We start from the raw sequence: 13,818 nt of genomic DNA, 5'->3' as shown, positions 1-13,818 counted from the left end.
AGAGCCTCTTGTTGAGGGTGAAAGAGGAGAGTGCAAAAGCTGGTTTGAAACTCAACATTAAAAAAACGAAGATCATGGCATCTGGCCCCATCACTTCCTGGCATATAGAAGGGGAAGAAATGGAAGCAGTGACAGATTTTACTTTCTTGGGCTCCAAGATCACCGCAGATGGTGACTGTAGCCATGAAATTAAAAGACGCTTGCTCCTTGGGAGGAAAGCTATGGCAAACCTAGACAGCATAGTAAGAAGCAGAGACATCACCTTGCCGACAAAGGTCTGTCTAATCAAAGCTATGGTTTTCCCAGTAGTAATGTATGGCTGTGAGAGCTGGACGATAAGGAAGGCTGAGTGCCGAAGAATTGATGCTTTCGAACTGTGGTGCTGGAGAAGACTCTTACGAGTCCCCTGGACTGCAAGGAGGTCAAATCAGTCAATCCTAAAGGAAATCAACCCTGAGTGCTCATTGGAAGGACAGATACTGAAGCTGAAGCTCCAATATTTTGGCCACCTAATGCGAAGAGAAAACTCCCTGGAAAAGACCCTGATGCTGGGAAAGACTGAAGACAAAAGGAGAAGGGGACGGCAGAGGATGAGATGGCTAGATAGCATCACCGATGCAATGAATATGAACTTGAGCACGCTCCGGGAGAGTGCGCAGGACAGGAAGGCCTGGCGTGCTATGGTCCATGGGGTCACGAAGAGTCGGACACGACTGAACGACTCAACAACAACAATCTTTCATATGTTTGCCAGCTGTTTGTACCAGACTCATGTATTCTCTTACACAGTTTCCATCTTCAAACTTGGGTTGGAATGGCTTCGTGGGGATTTGTTCTCCATCCAGGTAAAGAGCTGCCAAATTAATCTCATAATGCTGAAAATTAAGTGGATTTTTACTGAAAGCTCCACTGAATGAATCATTATCCACTAGGCCTATAATAACCTGTTTAGGCAATTGGCCCCAAAACAGTTTTTCCTGATGGGCAACACAGCTTCCTCTTGGAATGCTAAACACTTTCATACTCACACGATCCACAGGATATTTGGCGTTGGTGGTCAACGGAGCTTCTGCATGGCCTAAGCGAACACCAGGAGCCACCCTCACCTTTTTCACAAAAAGGGAGGCTGCCAAAACTTGCAGTCTGTAATGTCTTGCTGCGTTTTCTGTCATTAAGCAGAAAGCATCTTTGTTACACATAAATTTAATTTTCACATCAACTCCATTTAACAGCATTTTTTTTTAATTAAAAAACAGGTTGTCATGGAGATGCCCCAAAAGGTCTATGTTTCGGCTTTGGGCTGTCAGGTTTGCTCTTCTAATGAAGTCTTGATTGTTTCCTTTCTGATCCGCAGGTTCGTGTTCCCTGGCTGTATCTTTGTAAAATAGCCCAGCAGAGAATTGTGTTGCTAGAGTATCCTCACTATAGTTCAGCACAGATTCAATGAAAGCACGATAAGAATTATTACTCTGACTTATAAGACGACCCCCCACCGTCACATCCAGTTGGCTAAAGACAGAGGCTATGAGATAATTCATCAGGCCTGCTGCTACATCTGCAGCAATGCTGCTTCCATCATCATTGACAATTTTGCAGCACACATAGAGCAAGGTGTTGTTTAGATGCGTATAATCTTCACCATTTCCTGTGATGAAGAAGTCTAGGGGTGCAGATTCTCTCAGGGCTGACAAGGGGGGGTGTAATTCAATAAACAAACTTCTCTCAATGCTGATCTGTGTAGGACCAATACTGAATAGATCTAGTTCAGATTTAGTGCATTCTTCAGAGCCGCAGTGGATAAAAGCCATGGCTGTGTTTTAAAATATATATCTTTTAGATGCAGATGGACACCTCTTCTTTCTTACAACATGCCGCTTCTGACATCTCTTTCCTCTCAGAGCTTTTCTTTTAAGGGGTTGGGGTGGTCCAATCAATCTCACCTGTGAAGCTTTTCTTTTTCGGCCCCTTTTCCTTTTAATATACATCAGGCCTGACCCCACTTGAGAAGGTGGGGAGTTCACTCTATTAAAAACAGCTTAGTAATGTGTCTAACCACATCTTTAGCAATAGTATGAGCAGCTGTCTTTGCCTGGGGTTTGATGATGTCCAAGCCCCTTCTCAAAAGGGGAACTGCTTTTCGGAAAAGGCTCCTGAAAAATCCCACCAATCCCTGCTCCATACATAACAGGGGCTCCATGGTATCCTGGCAGCGCATATCCTGCCTGGGCCCTATAATAACCCCTATAAAGGGCAGGGTCCCCATATGTTTTAAGGATAACCATTTTAGTTTTAAAATACCAGGGGCCTCCGGGGGCAAAACTGCAGCTTCACAACCACCTTACCAAAATGGAATGTTATGTTTTTGTTCTGATCCATCTTTATTTCAACAGTGATGGTGTCAATGTGATGCTTACAGGGATGTAGTAAGGCTTGTCATAGCTAGGGATGTATGAATCCCTTACCTCATTCCAGGTGGGGGCATCCGCGGTGGGGAGGAGGTGCTCTGTCCCTCCCCCTGGAATCCTCCCTGGCCAGCTCCGCTCCGCGGCAACTCCGCAGAGCCACCAGCTAGGGCCGCCCACAGCCGGACTTCCGTCCGCTTCTGGGCTGCTCCGGCTGCAGATGGCGGCCGCCGTAGCGGCCACCATTTGTGTCCTTGAGGAGGCTGTGATAGGCTATGTATATATTTACATAGCCTATCACGACAAAAGGCAGGAACACAAATGGCGGCCGCTACGCCATTTGTGTCCCTGCCAAGCCATGATAGGCTACGTAAGTATCTACGTAGCCTATCACGGCAAAAGGCAGGGACGCAAATGGCATAGCAGACACCATTTGTGTCCCTGCCTTTTGCTGTGATAGGCTACGTAGATACTTACGTAGCCTATCACAGCTTGGCAGTGACGCAACTGGTGGCTGGCATAGCGGTCGCCATTTGCGGCCGCAGCCCGGCAGCGGCCAGAAGACCACCTGGAGCCGCTGCCAGAGCCACTGCCGGAGCCGCCACTGGAGCCAGGTAGGCTCTGTCCTGGGGGGATTCTGCGGGGTGGCAGGGGGGGATTGCCCCATTCCGCCACGGACTTTGGAGTCCGTGGCGGAATCCTGCAACATCCCTAGTCATAGCCAATTAGGGATGTCAGAGAATTCCGCGATGGATCTCGGTGAGACAGAATGCCAGTGCATTCAGCCCCCCGAAACCCTTTGCGGAACGAAGCCCCTGCCCCCCCAACCCATGAAAGGCACACGAAACAGAGCACTTACCTGCTCCCGTCCATGCTGCTGTGTGAATGGCGGCCGTCCTGCGGCCGCCATTCGCTTCCTCCTTCTTCAGCTGTGATAGGCTACGTAAATACTTATGTAACCTATCACGGCTAACGCAGGGATGCCATTTGCATCCCTGCGGTGGCCGTGATAGGCTACGTAAGTATTTACGTAGCCTATCATGGCGGGGGGGTGGGGGAAACCCCAGCATATGCAATTGGCGGCAGCTACCGCCATTTGCGTATGCTGGGGTTTTCCCCCTGCCGTGATAGGCTACGTAAATATTTACATAGCCTATCACGGCTCACTGCAGGGACGCAAATGACGGCAGCTACGACAGCCGCCATTTGCGTCCCTGCAGGGCTGCCCAGCGGCCGGATGTCCGGCTGCGGGCGGTCGGAGCCGGCCGGCGGCTCCGCAGCTTGGCCGCGGAGTGGAGCCGGCCGGCCAGGATTCCGGGGGGGAGGCACAGAGCGCCTCTCCCCTCAGCGAGGATTCCGGTGGGAGGGATGGAGCGCCTCCCCCCACCTGTGGAGCCTGGCGGAGCCAGGTAAGCGGGGTTTCATACACCCCTATGTTGACACATTCGTTGTTCTGTCCACTCACGGCACACAGTGTAGTACAGGTACATAACAGTCCCCCACTATCTGGTGCTCCACAATGACTGTGTAGAAGTATAAGGTGTTACAATCACCAGTAATGTCTGCCACAAAAGGTACTTTTTTGACAGGATGTCCAGGAAGCACCCCTAATATGTGAGCCAGCTCTGCACTAGCGAGAAAGGTAAGCAGTTCTGTGGCTTTAACACTAATTTTTCCAGACACCAAATTGTAGTTCAGAATCACTTCTGGGGCATCATGGCTATCTAGTATAATGTTGTTTATGTTTTTGAGCAGATCAGGAATGCTCACATAATAGTCACAGCGCAGAAAAAAGGTCCACTTCCTTTCCCCGTGAGCAATTTCAAATCCTGCATCGGTAGAATGTTCCAGCTGTATGGGTATTGTATCTCAACCAGATCCACTTCCCATGACCCTGGAAGATCCAGAGATCTTGCTAAGCGTATAGTAAACACTGAGCTGGTGTTCTGTGGGAAAACCTCTGCACAGGCATTACTAGGTAGGGTAATGTAAAATCCACTGTCACCCATCCTTCTCTGCCCTTCTATACAGGTTCACAAAGCTCAAAAGCGTGCACCCAACTGTTGAACTTGCTAGGCCAGCCTAACCATTTCACTAGGTGATACATTCTCCTACCCCTCCTTTTGTAGCTAGGATTTCTTCGATCCTGTACACTCTTTCCTCTGTGGCATTAACCTTCTGTAATTCTTCAGAATGGAAGGTCCCCACAACTGTGTCTCCTTCATAATCTTTTAACTGGTATACAGGTCTCTTTGCTCTTTTGATGACTTGATCCACTATAAATAATTATGTGGTGAAATTCTGTTCGTAGCCCTTGGCAAAGACCCCCTTGCTTTTAGAAATCCGCACATGGTCCCCTTTTCTGAACAGCAGCACTTCCTGTTTTCTTTTTACAGAGCTCTCATAAACTACTTTCATAAACTACCAAATGGCCAGGGAGTTAGACTGATTAACATCCACAGGCTTAGCTTTGATGGTTCTGTGAAAGCTATGGTTATAACTTTTTAGGAATTGCAGTAGCACATCTATATAAGTGAAGGTATTGTTAGCTGTGAAATACCTCCACCTTTTTGTTTTTAAAGTTCTGTTGAACTGTTCCACAACCCCCCTTTGACTTTGTTATTGGTAACAAAGTGGTGTACCCCATGTTTTTTGAATAGGTGACCCAAATCCTTGTTTAGGAACTCAGCTCCTTTGTCCATCTGTATTTTGATAGGCTGTCTTCCATCTTGTGTAAAAATAGCTTTAAAAGCTCTGGACACCTCTCTGCCCATTTTGCCTTTTAGAATGCGTGCCCAAGCATATTTAGACAGAATATCTATCACCGTTAAAATATACTTGTAACCATTGTTGTATTGAGAAAATTGTTTCATGTCAACTAAACCAGCTTGCCATTGTGCATCCACTTCAGACACAATGATCCTATTTCTTTTAAAATGGATCCTGGCTGGTTTATGCAGTGTATAAGCATCCTGATCTGAGAGCCACTTGGTAACCTCTCTTCTGACTAGCGTTTTGCTCTGTTTCTTTGCCTCCTGAAATAAGGGGTTCACTCCACCCAAACTCTCAACATCACCAGGAGTATAATAAATCTTCTTTAGGATTTCTTTGTGCTCTGACATTTTGTAGGTTAACACAAGAATGGATGCATAGGGTTACAGCAATGCATTTTTATTAGTGCAAAAACAAACAAACAACCACCACAGAAAACATTATCTTTCTATGCTTATGTCTGCAGAAATACATGAAATGCAGGAAATGTTGACTGTCGGTGAACTCTTGATGTTCAGGTTCTCAAAATCACCACACATTCCATGTTCCTGTATAAAACAAAGAAAAGCTTAGAGTCATCAGCATGTACCACCCAGCAATCATTCTTTACATACATACATTTATTTATTTATTTATTCCTTCCTTCCTTCCTTCCTTCCTTCATTTCATTTCTATACCGCCCAATAGCCGAAGCTCTCTGGGTGGTTCACAAAAATTAAAACCAAACAGCACACAATAAAACAATTAAAAATATATAGAACATTAAAACCACAATATAACAATACAACCACAATAAAACCTAGCAGCAGTGCAGGAGTTTAAAATACAGATTTAAAACAGCAAAGCTAAAAATTCAGAAAGCTAAAATGCTAAAATGCCTGGGAAAATAAAAAGGTCTTCACCTGACGCTGAAAGGAATACAATGTAGGTGCCAGGTGAACCTCACTAGGGAGCTCATTCCAGAGCTGGGGTGCCACAGCAGAAAAAGCCTTCCTCCTAGTAGCCACCTGCCTCACTTCCTTTGGCAGGGGCTCACGGAGAAGGGCCGCTGACAATGATCTTAAGGTCCGGGCAGGCACATATGGGAGGAGGCGATCCTTCAGATATCCTGGCCCCAAGCCATTAAGGGCTTTGAATGTTAACACCAGCACTTTGAATCGGGCCCAGAAATGGACTGGCAGCCAGTGCAGCTGGAAAAGTAGTGGCGTAATATGAGCTCGCAGGCCAGTCCCTGTTAACAATCTTGCTGCCCTATTTTGGACCAGCTGAAGTTTCCGGACCATTTTCAAAGGCAGCCCCACGTATATCGCATTGCAGTAATCCAGACGAGAAGTTATCAGAGCATGGATAACTGTAGCTAGCCTATCTCTGTCCAGATAAGGGCGTAGTTGGTATTCTAGCCTAAGCTGATAAAAAGTGCTCTGTGCCACTGAGTTCACCTGTGCTTCAAGTGACAGTTCTGGATCCAAGAGCACCCCCAAACTACGAACCTGATCCTTTAGGGGGAGTGCAACCCCCTCCAGAACAGGTTGAATATCACCCAGTCGGGCAGACGAACCACCCACTAACAGTACCTCCGTCTTGTCTGGATTGAGTTTCAGTTTATTGGCCCTCATCCAGTCCATTACCGTGCCCAGGCACTGATTCAGAACAACCACTGCCTCACCTGGTTTTGATGAGAAAGAGAGGTAGAGCTGGGTGTCATCCGCATATTGATGGCACCTCAGCTCACACCACCAGATAACCTCCCCCAGTGGTTTCATGTAGATGTTAAACAGCATAGGGGATAAAATAGAGCCCTGTGGAACCCCATGGCACAATTGCCATGGCACAGAGCAGTAATCCCCCAGCACCAGCTTCTGGAATCGGCCATCCAAGTAGGAGCAGAACCACTGTAGTGCAGTGCCTCCAACTCCCAACCCAGACAACCTATCCAGAAGGATACCATGGTCGATGGTATTGAAAGCCGCTGAGAGGTCCAGGAGAATCAACAGGGTTGCACTCCCGCTGTCCCTCTCCCGGCAGAGGTCATCCCACAGGGCGACCAAGGCAGTTTCCGTTCCAAAACCAGGCCTGAAGCCCGATTGAAATGGATCTAGATAATCCGTTTCATTCAACAGTGCCTGGAGCTGTCCTACAACCACCCACTCAAGCACCTTGCCCAGGAAGGGGATGTTGGCCACTGGCCTATAATTGTTAACATCCTATTAAGAACAAATCTCAGAAATAAACACTTACTGGTATGCCTCCTTTCTCTGCCACAACTTCCATCTCCTCTTCCAGATCCTCATGGGGTGACCGGTAAGTAGACCAGGCTGTGTCAGGATCCCCCAGCTCCATTTTCTCTACAGGCGGTATGGCTATTTTCATAAGCACCCCACCATCCATGTCTTCAACAGGCTTCACAGCAGCAGGAATCTCTACCCTCTTCACCTTTGTAGCACAGCTTTTAGATCACAGCCGCAGTCCCACTCTGTATCAGACCCATTGTTCAGCGCTATCCATACTCCAATCGGCATGGAATTGGGTTTCAGGAAAAGAACTTTGTCCCAAGCGAAACTCATCTAAAGGTAAGCTCTCTGTTACAGCAGGACTCTTTTTTATTATATTCTCAGGAGCTGTGACACCAGCTCCCTTCCCCGGTGTAATCTTTATGCCTCCAGGTGTCAGCTGGGCAGTTTCCATCTTTCTGGGTTTAATGTTCAAGGGTAACTGGGGATACGAAAAACACACAGGCCCCTGAGTCAGTTTTGGCCGCTCCATGTTGTCTGTGCAGAAAACATGTCTGGGCAAGAAAAATAGGCTGCCTCAGTCGAATCTGACTGCCTCTGCTTTTGATTGGATGGTAGAAAAGGTTGTTTTGCTGGGGGTAAAACTGTCCCTATTGGTCAGTGGGGTAGGGGCATGACCTTACAGGGCCACATGGGCCCTGCTGGGCCAATCTGGGTTTCCTGCACATGTCAGGGCTCTATAACCTCTTCCTATAGGCCCACGGTGGCATGACGAGTTCGAAGAGAGGTCACATGACCCCTCTGGGCCAATCTCGGGAGGGCTTGGAAATGGCCCTTTGGGCCATTTCCCCACCTGTACCTGTTACGGCTCTAAAACCTCTTCCTATTGGTCCACAGTGGCATGATGAGTTCATAGAGGGGTTACATGACCCCATCAGGTGACCCTGAAAGTCGTATGATCTTTCAGGTGATCGCTCCTTCTAGGGCAGGACTTCTGAAGGTGGTATTTCCAGCTAGGGCGGGCCTTAGGGCGGGCCTGTTCGCCTGCTCATGTGTAGGGCTGAAGTGTGTAGGGCTGAAGTGTGGCGTGCACATAAGCCCTGCCCCCAGCATCCCTGCATGCCTGGTACCCAGTTAGATCACATTGAGTGGGAAGGTCTGAAAAGGGCTTTTTAAGTGCATTCAGCTGTGATCGGTAAGTGCGACTGGAAACCCTGAGAGCACAGGATTCGCAATTGTGGGATCTCTGTAAATGCCTGCATAGGGCTTGTGTCACAGCAGCATGCAGCTCTGGGGAAATGGTTTAATCTACATTTAGCATGATTAATGCTCTGTTCCGGAAGGAGCATTCTGTTAAACATTCCTTCTTTTGTTCTTTGCTTTAAAAAGAATGTTCTTTGCCTTAAAAGAACACTTACAAAATGGAAATAAACATGGAATGTCCTCAGCTGGAAAATGTAGCTTCTCTGTTTTCTTTCTTTTTCTTCTGGCTTTTTAAAAAAAGTATTTTGTCAGAGTAGCTCCCTGCGCATTCTTTTTAAGGCAAAGAACAAAAGAAGGAATGAGTTACAGAGTGTTTGTGTTTCAGGAATTATCCCTGAGATTTCTCAGAATTTCTGACTTCTGCCTTGCACTACATCCAGATTGCCAAGAATAATAGCTCCTTAGAAATCCAATTGGTTTTGCAGCTTGCTGGGGTGTGGGGGTTAGAAAGGCCCTATATGTAACAGTTGCCAAAGGGGATAAGAAAGGACCAATAAGGGATGTTTTCTCCAAAATTTTTCCAATCAGTGCCTGAGCATGTAGTTTAGGCTACCCACTCCTATACACACTTAACTGGAAGTTAGTTCCATTAAATATTGCAACAAACGGAGCGGGGGGAGATACATGGCTCAATATTGTCTTGGAATTTGTTATGCCAAAACAATGGGGGGGTCAATTTTTCTATAAACCTATTTCTCTGTTGTCCAGTGTGTGATCTCCTGTAATACAGAGCATGTGGTCATGCCATCCTGTGTGAGTTCCACCCTGTTGAGCCTTTTAAAAATCAATTTTTAGTTGGTTTTCATATTTTACGTTTTTCATTTTCCCTGGTTCTTTCTGTTTGTGTTGAATTTACCCTGATCTGTTCTGTAAATGTACATCCTCAGTCTTCCTAACCTGAGGCTGGCCAGCCTGCAAAGAAATTAGGGCAAGCACCAGCTAAAATATCTTTGAATACCAGCCCACATCTACCCTTTTCTATCTGTGCCTACTCTATGGTAGGCACAGCTAGATGCTCCAGTGAGGAACTCTGGGATTTCTCATTTCATGTGGATGACAGCTGTGGAAACTGACTTTGTAATATGTTTTACTGACAAATATATAAGCAGAGTGTAGTGGGAGCAACAGGCACTCCTCTATTAGGCATCCAAACTGCTAATGCTGCCTCTGATTTCCCCCCCAAACCAAGTGTGGATCCCCCCCCCATCCCCACCCCCACCAATAGGTCTCCAGGCTTCTTTTACTTCACCTAAACTCGGACTCAAAAGTTCCCATCGCTGCACAAAACCTAAGTGGGTACAAACTGTATATACCATGCAGGCTCTGTAGGTGAGAAGAACGGGAACCCTAAGAACATACACATGTACAAGCCTGGCATACACGGCCTCTGTCCAGATCTTCTTCTCCGTCCCCTTACACGCATCCTTGACTGTCTGAAATGCCTTTATATGTCTTCCAGTGGAGGCTGGTGACTCCGATGTCAGTGGGGTGGTGAATCCGCTCCGGGTTTCAATCAGAAGCAGTCAGAACGCTAAAGGAGCTACCTTGGATAGCTCCTTTAGAGTTCTGACTGGTTCTGACTGAAGCCCAAAGCGGATTTACCACCCCACTGACATCAGCGCCACCAGCCTCCACTGATGTCTTTCTGTACAAAACTGCAACTGTACAACACCGTCTCTCTGCCCCTCCTGCTAGATCAGCCCGGTGCCCTCCAGATCTGTTGGACTATAACTCCCATCATCTCTAGTCAGCAGAGTCAACATCGAGAAGGCACCAGGTTGGGGAAGGCCATCATAGCTGAAGAGTGTTGCCTTCCAAAGACAGAAGAGAGAGCCTTCCAGCCCTCCATTCCAATGGGAGGAACATCAATGGATAAGCAAGCAGCTTATGAAGGGCTGGTCACCCTCTCCATAACACGATCCCCTTCCCCATCAATCCCAGCCTGAGATGCAGCCTGGCATGCATATGCCGAGCTTAGGATGGCCACTCTGAAAGGCCAAAATAAGAGGAAATGCATCACCAAAACAAGAGGAGAGAAGAAGTCACTAATTTCCATAAATATTGCATATGCTGATTCAAATATGTAGATGCATAGAATCATAGAATAGTAGGGTTGGAAGGGGCCTACAAGGCCATCGAGTCCAACCCCCTGCTCAATGCAGGAATCCAAGTCAGAGCATCCCTGACAGATGGCTGTCCAGCCTCGTCTTGAATGCCTCCAGTGTGGGAGATCCCACTACCTCCCTAGGTCATTGGTTCCATTGTGGTATTGCTCTAACAGTCAGGAAGTTTTTCCTGATGTTCAGCCGGAATCTGGCTTCCTGTAACTTGAGCCCATTATTCCGTGTCCTGCACTCTGGGGTGATCAAGAAGAGATCCTGGCCTTCCTCTCTGTGACAACCTTTCAAGTACTTGAAGAGCGCTATCATATCAGCCCTCAGTCTTCTCTTCTCAAGGCTAAACATGCCCAGTTCTTTCAGTCTCTCTTCATAGGGCTTTGTTTCCAGTCCCCTGATCATCTTTGTTGCCCTCGTCTGAACCCTCTCCAGCTTGTCTGCATCCTTCTTAAAATGTGGTGCCCAGAACTGGACACAGTACTCCAGATGAGGCCTATCCTGTGCTGAGTAGAGGGGAACTAGTACTTCCCAGGATTTGGAAGCTATACTTCTGTTAATGCAGCCCAAAAGAGCATTTGCCTTTTTTGCAGCCACATCACATTGTTCGCTCATATTCAGCTTGTGATCGACAACAATTCCAAGATCTTTCTCGCTTGTAGTGTTGCTGAGCCATGTATCCCCTATCTTGTAACTGTGCATTTGGTTTCTTTTTCCTAGGTGCAGAACTTGGCATTTATCCCTATTAAATGTCATTCTCTTGTTTTCTGCCCAGCGCTCCAGTCTATCAAGATCACTTTGAATTTTGTTTCTGTCTTCCAAAATATCAGCTATCCCACCCAATTTGGTGTCATCTGCAAATTTGATCAGCATTCCCTGCACCTCCTCCTCCAAGTCATTCATTAAAATGTTGAAGAGCACTGGGCCCAGGACTGAGCCCTGTGGTACCCCGCTCGTTACCTCTCTCCAGTTTGAGGAGATCCCATTGATAAGCACTCTTTGAGTCTGATTCTGTAGCCAACTGTGGATCCACCGGATCATTGTTTCATCTAGCCCACTTTGAGCTAGTTTGCTCATCAGGATATCATGGGGCACTTGTCAAAAGCTTTGCTGAAGTCGAGGTATATTATGTCCAAAGCATTCCCACAGTCCACAAAGGAGGTTACTTGATCAAAAAATGAGATCAGATTCATCTGGCAGGATTTGTTCTTGACAAATCCATGATGGCTTCGAGTCATCACAGCATTGTTTTCAAGATGCTTACAGATGGATTGCTTTATCATCTGCTCCAGAATTTTCCCTGGGATTGATATCAGACTGACTGGTCTGTAGTTCCCAGGTTCCTCCTTTTTACCCTTTTTGAAGATAGGGACAACTTTAGCCCTCCTCCAGTCATCTGGCACTTCACCTGTCCTCCATGATTTCTCAGAGAGAATAGACAGAGGTTCTGAGAGTTCTTCTGCCAGTTCCTTTATTCCTCTAGGATGCAGTTGATCTGGCCGTGGAGATCTGAACTCATTCAAAGTAATTAGGTGTTCCTTGACCATATGCCTATCGTTCTCAACCTGCAATCCTGCCTCTTCAGCCTGTACTTCGCCTTTGCCAGGCGAGTCATAGACCCTCTTTTGGGAGAAGACTGAGCCAAAGTAGGAACTGAGCACCTCTGCCTTTTCTTTGTCACCAGCTATCATTTTGCCATCCTTATTTAAGAGCTGAACCACCATTTCTTTCTTCTGTCTTTTACTATGCACGTAGCTGAAGAATACCTTTTTGTTGCTTTTAGCATCCCTTGCTAACCTCAGCTCGTTCTCAGCTTTAGCCTTCCTGATGCCATCCCTGCAATTCTGTGCTACCTGCCTGTACTCTTCCTTTGTTGCTTGGCCTTCTTTCCACTTCCTATATGTGACCTTTTTTGTTTTCAGGTCATCTCTAAGCTTTTTGTGAAGCCACATTGGCTTCTTCTGTTGTCTTCCACCTTTTCTTCTCATTGGAATTGTTTGTAATTGTGCCTTGAGAATTTCCTTTTTTAAAAGCTCCCACCCATCTTGGACTCCTTTTCTCGTTAGCATCGCTTGCCATGGGACCTTACTGATCATTGTTCTGAGTTTATGAAAATCAGCTTTCCTAAAATCCAGAGTACGCATTTGACTACACTCAGCTTTTGCTTCCCTTAGAACCCAGAACTCAAGTATAACATGGTCACTTTCCCCCAGAGTTCCTGTAACTGCTACTTTATCCACTAAGTCATCTCTGTTGGTTAGGATCAAGTGAAGGATAGCCGATCCTCTAGTTCCTTCCTCTACTTTCTGTAGGAGGAAGTTATCTGCCACACAAGTCAGGAATTTCCTGGGGGGCGGGGGCATGTTTTGCAGAATTTGTCTCCCAACAAATATAGGGGAAACTGAAGTCTCCCATTACTACTACATCATGATTCCTTGAAACATTGGCTATTTGCTTTTCAAAAGTTTCATCCTCGTCTTCTCCTTGGTTGGGTGGCCGGTAGTAGACTCCAACCACCATGTTCCTTTTATTCTTTGCTCCATTTATTTTGATCCAGATGTTCTCGATGGGGCTACCAAGCTCCTCCTCCTGTATTTCTGTGCAGAGATATATATTTTTCACATATAGGGCAACCCCACCTCCCTTTCTGTTCCTCCTGTTCTTTTTGAACAAGTTATATCCTTCAATGGCTGTATTCCAGTCATGACAGTCATCCCACCAAGTCCCAGTTACACCTATCAAGTCATAATTTCCCTCCTGTATTAAGAGTTCACGTTCATACTGTTTGTTTCCCATACTCTGGGCATTAGTATATAGACATCGAAGACTATGTGCTTCATAGTCTGGCTTTCTTCCTACATGTTTCTGAAGACTATTATTGGGCGCTATTAGAGCTGTTCTCTCCGTTGCAGTGCATGCGCCTACATCCATTGTTACCCCCAACATTACATCTCCCTTCCCCGTAGGATTCAGTTTAAAGCCCTCCTGATGAAGTTTTTCATGCTGTGGCCAAACACATTCTTCCCAGCCTTCGTG

General features: G+C 46.6%; 1 long non-coding RNA gene across 1 annotated transcript in view; it reads right to left on the bottom strand.

Annotated features, from left to right (window-relative positions):
- Nucleotides 1–5,056: 5,056 nt before the first annotated feature.
- LOC146348902 (uncharacterized) overlaps nt 5,057–13,818 on the bottom strand; it is a 40,851-nt gene continuing 32,089 nt past the window's right edge. The window contains exons 3-4 of the long non-coding RNA XR_014790754.1: nt 7,413–7,886; nt 5,057–5,722 (exon numbers count right to left, since the gene is read on the bottom strand). This is a non-coding gene — a long non-coding RNA (uncharacterized LOC146348902). The remainder of the gene's footprint in view (nt 5,723–7,412; nt 7,887–13,818) is intronic.

This window comes from Heloderma suspectum, chromosome 4 (genome assembly GCF_057233095.1).
Source record: "Heloderma suspectum isolate Gila_16-S chromosome 4, 16-S_ref, whole genome shotgun sequence".
Lineage (NCBI taxonomy): Eukaryota > Metazoa > Chordata > Lepidosauria > Squamata > Helodermatidae > Heloderma > Heloderma suspectum.
This window is presented reverse-complemented; position numbering and strand designations above follow the sequence as displayed.